This window comes from Athene noctua, chromosome 2 (genome assembly GCF_965140245.1).
Source record: "Athene noctua chromosome 2, bAthNoc1.hap1.1, whole genome shotgun sequence".
NCBI classification, from domain to species: domain Eukaryota; kingdom Metazoa; phylum Chordata; class Aves; order Strigiformes; family Strigidae; genus Athene; species Athene noctua.
Genome location: NC_134038.1, coordinates 73,401,667 through 73,415,158, shown reverse-complemented (window position 1 = coordinate 73,415,158; position 13,492 = coordinate 73,401,667).

Below are 13,492 nucleotides of genomic sequence, written 5' to 3'. Positions count from 1 at the left end.
ACAGCACCTCCCAGTGCCATTCATATCCAGTGTGTCATGTGTCTTGTCCCAGTACCGGTCTCATGAGGCAGAAACCATGTTTCTCATGTTAGGTGTGATCCTAAATGTGCTAAACAAATAAAACTCCAGAGACAATGGGAAAATGACCAAGAAACCATGGTCTCCAATTCATGGCTCTCTACGAGCCCCTTTCTGCAGAGCTCCCATCAAAAGTCGGTATGACAGTGCATCCGTTGCTGGCAGGACCAGACCCTTAGAGCCAGATAACCCTCGAGTCCCTGGTACAGTATTTATGGCATGAGTGGCGTGAATTCACCCGCATTTCAAGGCAGAATGCATTTGTCTCTACTTTTTCCTGGCTTTTGTTCACCAAAAAACCCACATTAGCAAACCCGTGTTACTAACTGCTTCCTGCTTCTGTTGTTTAGTGTTTTGTAGCTACTACGGCTGGCCAACAAGCTGTAAATCTTGCCTGATGTTTTGTAACAAAGGAAAAAATAGAATGATTTGTGTTGACTTTTGGTCATCGTGTATCATTATTGATTTGAGGGAGGGCGGTGGAGGAAGGCGTACTGTGTATCTGCTGCTTGCGAATTCTCCGGGAAGGCGGTGTTAGCTAGCAGTCAGTAGAGGGCAATAGAGAAATACAGTTTGCGATACCTAAAGGATTTGAAGCACTGATTATGTGTTTACAGAAAAGAAAAAGAAGAAAAGAAGAGCCAGGAGGATTGGTTGTTCAGTTTACTACTGGAGACCTGACTGTGACAGACCACCAAGAAAACAAAATTTTCAAAGAGAGCAAAGAAGACCTTCTGCAGCATGTGTGAGTCTCTCCTTTTTTCTTCAGAGTTATGTAGAATAACTTAGCCAGAACTTATTGATGACTGCATGATCGGTGGACTCGGGAATGGACCGGGAGATGCGGGAAGGCACTCTTTAGAAGGAACAGAAGAGGAGGCATTTCAAAGATCCTGCAGGTGACTGAGGTGAGCAAACTCACAGCTTCTCTTTCAGGTGAGATAATAGGTGTTCAGTCAGCTGTATAAAAGTCTTGAGAAAACTAGGTGATTGAAATTATATGAGAATTTTGCTTTTTCAGGCATGCTGGTGCAAGACTAATTTTATCTTGGAAAAAAAGGAAGGGATGCTACAAGGATAAGCATTTCTAAGCCTATGTTATTTTGGAGACATGATAAAACTGGTGACTTGGTTTATGTGTAATATTTTGCATTAGAACTGTTTGAAACATGCTCATCATTTTACAAGGTTTATGTGCTATAGTTCCTAGACTCGTTTACAGAGAAATATATAAAGAAGATGTGACCATCGTGGTTCCTTTTAGAGGGGATTTTTGCTAAGCTTTTGGACAAATGTGACTTGGAGGTTTGGATAAATTTATTAAGAGGTTTTGGATGCATGGTGGGAGTGCTGTCAGATTCTTCAAAGGCTTTATTATCAGAAAGATATAAGAAGTGATAATAAAGAATACAGCAATAACAAAAGGAGTTAAGCCACAGAAATCAAGGGGCTAACAGAGGGTTGGGAAAGCAGAAAAAAAACCAAGAGACTAAGTTAGGAAATAAGCATATGAAACACTTTTCTATTGCCAAGATCTCAGCTGGTGTCACCATAACACTTGGAGAATATCCTCAGGGTGCTGGGAACCATTAAAGCAGTACAGATTATCAGAGGATAAACTTCCACTTCAGCTGCCACTGGTACCAGAAGTGACCAATAAGAAACGTTTGAGAAACAAAAGATGAAGAATTGAAGTATTGACATTCTGGGGATATCACAGAGTAAGTGCAAGGGTATCTAGAGGTCAGACAGTACCCATCTGAAACATGACAGGCTGATAAATAAAAGAAATAAATCATATTCTAAAACATACCATCAGCTTTGAAAAGCTAATTAAAGGAAAAGTTATCTAGTATTCCTCCTAAGCCTGGATTTGTTTTGTAAGTGGTATAACAGGTAAGACTATGGCACACCGATTTATCTGTGCTTTGAGTGCCAAATATGTTAAAGATTAATACGATGATTGTTTATACATTGTTTAGAACACAGCTTCCTTGCAGTATGTACATGAGGGAAGTGAAAGATAACGTATATAAAGCATGTCACTGTTTTGCATGGGTTGTCAACATCTATCTCACAGGAAAAAGACTCAATGAATATCAGAATCCCCCAGATCTTGAAAGCTACAAGTTCCAGTTCCAGTCTTCAATTTTTTTCTTCCTTTCATTCCAGTTCCAGTGCTCTAGATTTTCTTGTATGCCTGCAAATGCATTCTCTCAAAAGATAACAGAAGTGAAAGATGGTATTGAACAAAAACCTCAGAAACATACCTGCAAGTTTAAGGAAATCCATACTTGGGTACCAGCTCTTCTTTAAAGTGGTCTCTGGTAGCCATTATTAGTTCTTTATCTAAAATGTGTAGCTCTAAGGCAGTAAACATTCTCTTATAACTGATACCTATTTTCAGTGAAATTAGCATGATTGCTTGTTGGTGTTTGCTGGAGAGTTTTCTCACGGGTGGTATCTCTACAGATATAATCAAAGGGATTTTTGTCGTGGGGAGTCACATGGGTCAGCAGCTGGAGCTGAGAAATGGGAGCTAATGCTAGTTCAAGTCCAGGCTTTGCTTTGCCTCTGTGTGACTTGTGGTACATTAGGCCTTGTTATGGTCAGCTTATGAAGTGGCCAGCCTGGCGTCTTGTGCAGGCTAAGGGCTGGGCTTTGAATGGCAAGCTGCAGGTTACAAGGAGGACCTCCTTGTAGAAGTTATGGGAAAGGCCGTTGTCTAGTTGCAGTGTCCTTCAGTACATAGACAAACTCCTAGGCCAGTTCTGGATATGAGTCCTTGTCACCTTGAGTCATAAGAAATTATTCTTTCATTTTCACTCACGAAACAGCTGTCTAAAAATATTGAAATCTCAAGCCAAAGTTCCACCTGTGAAAAAGATGCTGCTAATTAATGTGTTAATTGTCATGTAAACCTCTTTGCTTAATGAGATGTGAGATAACCTCTACTGTTAGGAATATCAGTGTGCAAAGGATTTTGTCCCAAGCCCTCAGGGTCATTTATTGCTGTGCTGCAGCACAACCCAGGGCTGCTACTTCAGCCTCCTGCCAAAATGGGAACATTTCACTTTCTGATGAGTCATCTGGGTTTCACTCAGATCTCATAAGGTTTCCCCACCCTGTTCTTCTTTGCTGTATAGTCCAGGCCCTGCCCTAGAGGCTTTGCTTTCCCAGCCAAAAGATGAGGTGGAACCCTCTTCAGCAGCTGTGGGGGTCATTCCTTAATTAATTTGAAGGGGACTGCTAATGGATGATGAGGAGCATTTTCTCTGTCACTGGAGCTGAACATGAGGCATTCCTAGTTTTTTCTGGCCCGGAGTGTGGCAGAGCAGTGCTGGCAACTGAGTCGGAGTTTGCCACACGCTGTGCTAAATGTTACCTGCATCAAGACAGAAAGGAACTAGGTCAACCAAAGCAGGCAGCTGTAGATATTTTCCATATTGGTCATGTTTACTTGTGAACAACACGGAAGAGCTATATGTTTCAGAAAAACATTTCTTGCCTTTTTTTTTTTTTTCTTCTGGTGCAAAAAGGGCATAGGGGAAGTCTTCATTTTTTTATTTCTTCTTGCTTAAAATTATTTTCTTTTCCTTTTAATTCTAAGGTGGCACTAGTTAGAGCATGAGCTTGGACCAGATGACTTCTAGAGGTTTCCAACCTTACCCTGTAATTTCATGTTGTTATTTTGGATTCTTCCTGACTCCAAATTACCTGGGAGAGGAAAAAAAAAATACTATTTTAAGATAATTTTCTTTCCCCTCTAAATTATTATTTTAATTCATTTGAAAATGGACCAGAGAGAATAAGAAACAGGTACTTCCAGTGAATAACTGTCATGGAATAGTTCTCTGCATTTATTGGTTTCTGGGTTTTGTGTTCCTGGGCTTTGTCATGAAACGCTTTGGCCATTATTTTTAGGCTGCCTAACAGAATTGGTATTATGCAGAAATTTAGTCAGCTGAGGGCTAAACTATTTGAGGGGTGTACTCCCTGCCGCAGTTGAAAAGTGTCTTCTCACACCTGTTTATAGTACCCAAAGTTGGTCTCATGTCTGAGAAGCTGACATCCTTGCTGATGCTTCCACTTTTACGCTTGGTGAGTCAGATGGCAAGAAGGGGTGGAATATTTACTGCCAGAGTTATGTGAAATAATATGAACTTGAAAGATTCATATCAGTTTTTCAGTAATCAATTTTGGCTAAATTCATTCAAAATTAAACTGCTTACCCAGCTGACATCCTTAATTCATCACCCTTGCTGAGACGGAGATCTTCAAAGCTGTTTACAACAGCTAAACAAATGTATCTTCCATTAGCTTCAATTATGAAGCCTGATAAAGTGCACAGAAGATTCAAGTCTTTAGAGATGACAGTGGGGGATATGATTTAGACACAAGAAAATTAATAGAATCAGACTGATACTTAGAGTGAACTTTAAGCCAGAGTTTCACTGTCGAATATGGGTGGGTGGTGCAGTGCTCCTCACCTGCTTCAGAACTGCTGCTGAGGCACAGTGGTAGCACAAGCACATTGTACCTGTGCTGGGAAGAGAGCACTTGAATCTTCATTGCCGGTAATGTGGCATTGTCCCCAAAACTTACTCCTATTTTAAAGAGAAAAACTAGAATGGGGAGGATGTAGCTACTTCTTAAGTCTGAAGCAGCTACAGTAAAGAGGAAAAACTCCACATGACAATAATTTAATTAGACTGCAGCATTATTGCCTTGACTAGTGATGGAAAACAGGAAACTTCTTTAGTGAGGGTTGTATTACAGCTGCATAATTCCCCAGTATTGAAAGGAGCTAGCCTTTCTAAAGTTGGCCTGCCTGCAAGGCCCTCTGCTTTCCTGTGCTCCTCAGAGATTTTGTACAGAAAGCAAAACAGCAAGGGGTAGATGATTCAACAGAATAGTTTTTTCTAAAACCCCAGAGGTCTCTGCGTAAACATGCCAAGCCAGAAAAAGCTCAAAGTAGTTACACGCACATGTGTTAAACACACATCATCAGAGCTGTCATTAACTTGCTACTTATTTGAAGTATGGGGAGGGGCTGATGCAATCTCTGGTCTTTTTCCAGAAGGCCCATAGCCATATGTTTTTATGTATTCTTTTCATTATTGTTAGATAATGCTAACAGTAGTATTCATGTATGGTCTGCATCAGTCTCCTGAAAGGTCATTTTGGTCCTCAGTGAGGAAAAGACTTGTTTTCCCTCTTCAGAAAAGTAAAGTAGCCAGGCTGATGGCATGGCAGACATAACAAAGTTTGTCAATTCATAATTGGTTTGTGCAAATGAAAATTCTTTTTTTTTTCCTTACTGCGTCCTTAAGCAACATTTTCCTGATGAAAAGATTTGTGTTTTGGGTTTTTTTATTAATCTCATCCTTCTTTCTAAGCTAGCCTGAGATCTCTGCATCCCTTAGCACTGTTTGGAAAAAAAGATCTGGCTATCGTAAGAGGATGGGTGAAAGGACAGTGGAAAACCTGAAGGAGTAAAGGTCCAGATAGAGATGTACTGGCAGGTCTATGAAGAACTTGTCACAGTGCCTGTTGGCTCTCTGTTTCGTTTGCTCTGATGGTTAATCATTTGCTTGAGTGCTCAGGTACCATGGTGATGGAGACACTACCAGTGCCACAGACCCAGCATGCTGCATAGTCATTAAAACATTATTTTTTAAAGGAAACCCAAAATAAATACAACTTTTGAAAATCCTCAGCATAGCTAACATTGCTGTTTACTTTCCTTTCTAACAATACAAATTAGCATGGTACGATAGAGGCTTCTTCCTCCCATTTTAGGTTTTTGTTTCTGCTGTTGATATCCACAGCTTTCTCTTGAAAACGTAAGTGGTTTGAAAGGCTTCACACTTCTTCCATATGTTGAGTATAGCACATTTGTGCATTGGCCTTTCTGTGCAGCTATTGAGATGTTTGTTCCATTGTCATCAGTATTTAAATCAGGGAGAGGGCCTTGGAATAAGAGCCAAATGCATCTTTGGTCTGTTAAGCCCTAACAGTTTGCTAGTGTGACCTTTGTGAAACTATGGGTATAAAGTGCAACTTTGAAAATCCTGGCCAGCAGCTAACTGCTGGAATGCCAGTTGGCAAGCTATTCTTCCCTTCTTTTCCAAATACGAAGCCTTCTGCCTGAATAGCTCCAATGCAGCATCTCTTCTGCAGTGTCATGTTTTGAGGTCTGATCTCACATAGACCTTTGCTGTTGTTACTTTTTATAGTGCGGTGCTATTTATATCTCTGTTTTAATATGTATGGTGGCTGCCACTGGAAAGTTAGCACTGAGCAATAGTTTCTCACAGAGGGCATTACTGTGCTAGCATGCCTCCAAAATAACTGCACAGAATATAGAAACAAATGTTACCTCTTTATCGTGAGTACCTTAAGAATTTGCTCTTGGTTTTGGTATCTTGAATTGCTTCACAATGCTGCTGTCTGAACACTGGTGCCTGGAGCAGACTGAACTAGCACACTGGCAGTCTGTGAACCCTCAGCACATGATGTACCCAGGAGGTAAACTAAACCATAGAGGAGAGAATCAGATAGAGCTAGATGTAAGGTATGCATCCACTGGAGCTGGATAATTGTTCCTCAAACTCCACTGATCATAAAAGCTTGCTTTAACTTTTGTTGCAGCCCTCAGGAAATGGAAAAGACATCCTTTCCCTCTTATATTTCCCTCACATGATAAAAACGTACCAGATATTTTTTTCAGGCCTATCTTACCATCTGCTCTGACAGCAATTAGCTCACCAATTGGTGTGGGCTGAGTTCCATTAATATATGGTAAAAGCGTGCAGAAAAGCTTAAAACTCAGACAGTGATGCAGGGATGCTGTTTATGTCTCCCTGGCACGAGGTAGGGCCTGTGATGCACTGCTTGCCAGAAGTTGGAGATACAAGTAGTGTGAAGACAAAGCAACACCATTTGAATCTCCCATATTACAGATTTTTAAAAAGTATAGTAAAGACACTAAATATGTCAATCCTGTTAGAACTTCTGAGCAAAGGGTGAGTGAGATTTGTGGAACTTCTGGGTCACGGCAGTGATCTTACTATCCTGCTTCCTATAAGATCTGAGCTGATGTTGCAGGGGTGGTGGGAGAGAAGCCAGGACTTGCCCTTTAAGAATTTAATTTGGAAGGCATTGGAAGTGGGATCCCCTCCTCTCTATCCTTCTGCAGTGTGGGACTTTCCACCTTGGTATCACCTGGTCCTTGAATGCTCTAGGATCCACAGATCCTTTCTAAAACATACACGTACAGCAACTCTGCTCTGCTCTGGTGTTTTATTGGGGAGAAAGAACAGACCTTGAGGAAAGTGGAAAATGGGTACTGCTTGCCTTCTGTGCCTCTCCTGAGTCCAGCAGCCAGTGCAGGTAGAGTCACACCCCTCTTCCAGGTGGAAGGTGGGCCAGACTGCAGAGAAAGGCACCAAACAGGGTGCAGGCTAGTATTGTGGGATATCAAAGTAACACCTTAACAATCCTGGTGCCTGGAGCATGATAGCAAAACTGGGATGTGGCATCAGAATGTAGACTATTACTACTGAGATGGCAAACAGCTACAGTGCAGAATCTATGAGTTGTCCTGTAAAATGCTTTTGTTGCTGTGATGTTTCCAGTCATGAAGGTAACCCTTCCTGCCAACATTTTCCTTAATCTGCAGTAGTTAATTTGGTGCTCCTTTGCATTCAGTCTAAGGGGCATTCATGGCATTCACAGGTATGGTTCAATATACTCCCTCATCTTTCCCTTCCCAGGGGTGTCCCATTTTTGAGAACCACCCTAGGAACGCATGCGAGTTGAGTGTGGATAGAGGCATCTCCTGCCAGCAGATCTGTGCACTTGTTTTTTTCCCAAGGACTATTGTCTGGAACTTGGCAAGCCTTTGGAATCTTTCCTGGATGAGCAGTTCTGGATTATTCACCAATTTTTTGTGAGCTGAAGTGAAAATAAACATGATCTTAGTACTCTCAGCTCAAACTCAAACCCAGGCTTTCTCAGTGTGAGCCCAGAAACAAGAGATTTAGTTTGGCCCTTTCTGGATTATGATCCAGTGACAGAATTAGGTTTTGAATCTGAATGGCATCCAGGTTCTGGGATACTCACAGTCTTAGTGCTTGCAGGATGTTTACAGCTTGCTATTCATTTCTAACTAGTGGCATCATTTGCCTTTTTGGCCTACAGTAGGAGAAGCTGTGAGTTTTACTGTTGGTATTGGGTTTGGTACCTTATGACGGTAACAAAATCTGCAGATGTAGAAGCATGATAAACACTCAGATATGAGGCTTAGAAATTAGTCCATTTCTAAACCATCTTAATATCTGTTGAAATGGGCAGAGAAAGAGTTTATGTAGGTTGCAGAACTGCAGCCATTGACTGCTCGCTTTCAGAAAAAACAGATCTGTGATTTTTCTGTCCTTAAACAATGGGTAATTTGGATTTAAAGCAGTAGGCCCAAATCCAGGCTGAGTTCAAGTTTTCCAAGTGTCTAATTACCAACAGGTATTGGTACACCTGGAATGAAAAGTATGTAAGGAAAGGAAACCAATCATCTGGTCTAGTGCTGGAAGGGTTAATGAGGTATTCAGAAGAGGAAATAAAAGGCTGCTAGAGTTGTGTTTAATTTTTCAGTCTCTTTGCTATCTACCAGTCCATACTCCCCATGAGTGCTAAAAATTTCATTAAAAAATTAAAAATGTATTTTAAAGACAAATTTAAGAAACTGAGCATGCAATACTAACTTTGGAAAATTGCAGCTTTCTTTTCTGACAGAATCTTACATTTGTGACTAAGGGAAAATGCAATTATTTCAGTGGATTGCTGGAGAAGTAGATGTGAATCCCACTTTATCCATTCTCACCTTAACAGATTGACTTGGAAACCATCAGTTTCGGAGAAGGTAAAGATGTCAGAGTGAGTTCATATAGAACAGATGGGTTTTCTGGAAAAAGCCTCCAGTTTGATAAATTTCCAAAAAAATTTCACATGACTGGGAGGAGACAAAGTACCTTTGTTGTGAATGTTTGCTGGTCCCACTGAAGTTGATGCTGCTTTGGGAATTGACTTCAGCTGAGGTTAGGACTTTGGTTATAGACTGGTGTGAGTGTTGAAAGATGAAGACATGATCATTAAAGCTGTGTCAGCCTCTCAGCAATAAACTGATGTTCTTTTTGGCTTAAGTTCAATGCTCTTTGAATGAGAACCCTTGATTTACATTGTTTCTCGACTGTTCTTGTGGAGATATTAAGGTGGTGTCTTGCTACTGTTTGTGTAGCCACCAAAGAAACAAGCAAAAAAGGAAAAAAACAAACAAAAAACCCCAAAACCCCAAAAGAAAACCCCACAGAAAATACTGATTTAAGTTTGGTGGCTGCTGTTGAATGTGCTTGTCCTTACCTCTTGCAGCTGCAGAACATGCTGGCATTGCAGGTGGGTCATCCGACAACTCCATTCCGGGCTGTTGCCAGTCCTGCTTCATGGATCAACCAAAAACTGCCTCCTGAATTGCGCTTGCACCTGTTTCCTCTTCTTCTGGAATGAACAGTTTTGTCTGAAAAGAGCACTGACAAAGGCCAAAGTTGCACACCCAGCCTGGCCCACTGATACAAAGGAAACCACATTTTCTTGGTGCTTGTAGAATGAAAGTGGCAGCTGTTACCATGGAAATAGTCAATTTATGAAAGAAGAAGTTTTGAGGAGGCTGAACATCATCGCTAATCTAAGAGATTGCAGTCAAGACAAAAGGTTAAAGTTGGAGATGTGCTAATTAGGAAATAGCTGCATTTCTGATAATGCGAGGATGAATACAAAGGAATTCTATTTGATAAAAATGCTGTTCTCCTGGCTAGTCCCTTGAACGTTTTATTTTGAATACACAGCACGGATTAGATTCATCCCTAGTATAAATCCACTGATTTGTGTTCAGATAGGTGTAAACTTAATGGATATTAATAGGCACTATGTCCTGGAAAGGTTCTTTCAAATACTTCCTTAAAAATGTATTTTAAGAGTTATTTTTTCACATTCCCTTTTTGGAGACATTTTCCTGGGTTTTGTCTTGCCTTTTGCAAGTGCTGATGTCCTCTCTGTCCTTTTCTCTCTGCTCAACACTATTTCTGGGGTGCAGAAATTACTGTGGTTCAGATTTCTCCTTAAATGTGCCAAAAATTTTATCAGCAAATAGAGAAAAGACTTTGTTATTTCCGCTGCACTTCCTCTGTTGATTGACTGTGCCAAGACAAAGTGAATAATACAGTAAAGTCATCATCTGCAAGCAGGAGTGTTTGGGCCAGATCCTCTCTGATCATACAAAGTGCCAAATCTTCACTCTCTTCAGGAGAGATGCATCTCTCCACAAGTTCCAAAAATACAACAACATACTATTTCTGTTAAATTTCTCAGCTTTAGAGCACTGAAAACCCATCTGACAAACTCCATCTGAGCAGCTAATAACAATTTTAAAACAATTCCACAGTTTGCCCTGGATTATTTCACAAAAGACTTAATTATTCTTAATTAAAGCTCCTGTTGATTGTATTTGTGTGAGTCCTAGCTATTCAAATAATCTTGGGCCCTACAGTCTTCTATTTATTTATTTTCACTTACAAGTAGCCTGCATTATCACAGAAGTCTTTATCTGTGTAATTAGTTTTACATTCATTTTGTAATGAAGACTGTACAGGAAAAATGGAATGGTAAATGTTGTTGGATATGTTCCCCAAAGTGACACCAGTAACATCCAAGCAGTAAAAATATCACCATCACACTGTTCATGGAAGAGCTAAAAGACATTCTGTGACCAGTGGACACAAGCAATGGATCCGGGCAATTGTAAGGGGTGTTACAGCATATGATACTTCCAGCTGTATCTCAAGCTCCAACTTGAAGGCTGTATTTTGCCCTAACTTTTGTATCTGGGAGACTATTTGAGAAACTCAAAGGCTTATTGCTAGGTCCCTTCTTTACAGCCTAGATGAATGTGTGGCATGTATAATGCCTTTTTTTTCCCCTCGTGCTATTATTGCTCTTTAACTTACATAATACTTCTCCCACCTAGAGGTGTCTTCCTCAAAGCATTTCTGAGGCAGCAGTTATATCCTTACTTAGCTCTCATTGCTAGGCTAAACAACTTAGCTCTGTTAGTAACTTTGGATGGAGGATCTCCATTCCTCCACTCATTTTAGAAGGTATTCCCTCTACTTTTCCCCATTTGAGTTCATCTTTCTTGAATGTGTGTAGGGATTTCAGGTGAGGCACAACCCATACTTTGGATGTGATTACAGATGTCTCCTGGGTTCCACTGAAAATCTCTCTGTCCTCATGTCCTACAGTCTCTGACTTGGCTTTTTCATCATGTTACCCATTTAGTCATCCTTTCATTGGTGACTACAGTCCTCATTTGACTCTACCTGGTCATCTCCTAAGTTACATTTGAATTTTCTGCTCATTCTGCTCATGACCATGCTGCTAGCTCGATTTCTATGGCTCCCATCTTCAAGCTGCTCTATTTGTGTAGTTTCACTACTCTTCTGTATTGGCAGTACAAAAGTGCACAGGTACTCTTATATCAGGGTCACAGTCTCTGCCTGATCAAGAGCTATAAAAGGACAACAGAAGCCCCAGGATGGATCCTGAACACCCTTACTGCTAATCACAGTTGATTTTTCGCATCCCTTCATAATGACACTTAACTGTTACTACTTCTCCTTTAGCTGTTTTTTAGCCACCAAAAGGGTGTTCTGCTTAGTCCTCAGATTCCTTAATAATGTATAACATGGCGTCAAATGCATTCCTAAAGTCCTGAAAGATGAGATCTATTACACATCATCTGTTCAGAAAATCACTTAACTCATCTTAGAAAACTATGTGGGTAGTTTGTATGGTGTCCCTTTGGTAAATGGCTGTTACATTTTATCCCATTCTTCATTTATCTCTGTGTCTTTATATATTGTCTCCCTCAAAATGTATTTTAAGGCCTTTCATACTAATGAGGTCAAATGATACAGCTTGTAATTTCCCAGCTGCCTTCTTTTATTTTTCTTCACATATTTTTTTGAAGTAAAGAAACCATGTTTACTGTTTTTCAGTTTCACTTTCAACTTGACGATGCTATTAAAAATATTTGTAACTGAACCAGCATTACATGTGTCAGAAGTTTTTAGAAGTCAGAGATAACAATTAAATAGACTTCAAGTTTGATGCATTTCACTTTTTGAATCAAGCTTTTGTGTTAGCTGTGGTAGTTTCTATTTGACTACCCACATTCTCATTGTTCACCTTATCTTTGTCTCTAAATTAAACTTAAAACTTCTGATTGAAAGCTGTGGCAAAATACTTATTCAAGGCTTTTCCGTGTGTTGTCTTTAAACTCTATTCCTGCACAGTGGCACAGCATTTTTCTTTGTCTTATTTTATGTAATATTTGTTTTCATATTTTTTGCAAGGTGTAACTCAGTTGGATTCTTGTCAGTTCAAACTTTATCTTTGTACTTTCTGACTTCCCAGATGTTCTTAGGTTGTGGACAGTACCTTTGGCATTTTGTGTGGACTCTGCCTGTTTTTGACAAAAACCTTGTTTTTGACATGGTTATTCATTCAGGTTAGATCTGGGATCTCTTCTTACAAGGTCCTGCCAGCTGCTGGCTGCAGCTTTGTAAAAGCTACTTTGCTCAGTTTACTATTTTTTTTTTTCTGTAGGGAATAGATGGAACTTGAGAGAGCTTAAATGCCATTTTTATTGTTGTTTTACAATCCTTTACTATGTTAGTGCAATTCTTAAGTTCGTATGCCTATCTTGCTTCTCTCTTACATAAATGATCCTACTCATGTCATAATCAAAGCTATGAAGATTATTTGTGTGAGAAAAGGGTTGCAGATCAGAGTCTACATTCCTTAAAGTACTTTCATCAGGTGCAGCATTTTCTCACAGTGGTGGCTTTTCTAGCTGAACTGTAAAAGTTGTTTAAGAGTTACATGTGCAGTATCAAAAGAAGTGCAGAATATTTTGGAAGATGAAACTGCTTGAAAACTGAAGGATGCCTGGATTTGTCCAGGTGCCCAGTATTTCTCTAATAGCCTTTTTGCCATTTGACTCAGGTTTTATTTCTGTCTTTCAAAGTATTATTAGATTTTCTTTTGGCACTCTGGTGATTTGCAAATGTCTAAGTACTCTACTGAGTGCTCAGGAAAATGGTCTTTCACAGAACTAAACTGCTGGATGGAGAAAGTTCCTTGGTAACTACTTACTACTTGGAATTTTGTCAGGTCTCAAGATAACATCATGGCTCTGTTGCATTAACACCAGCAAAGCATACTCAGCAGCAGACTCTGCCCCAAAGACCCAAAGAAAGCAAATGGATTTGTTTATGGTCACTATGAAATATGGGAAATAAGC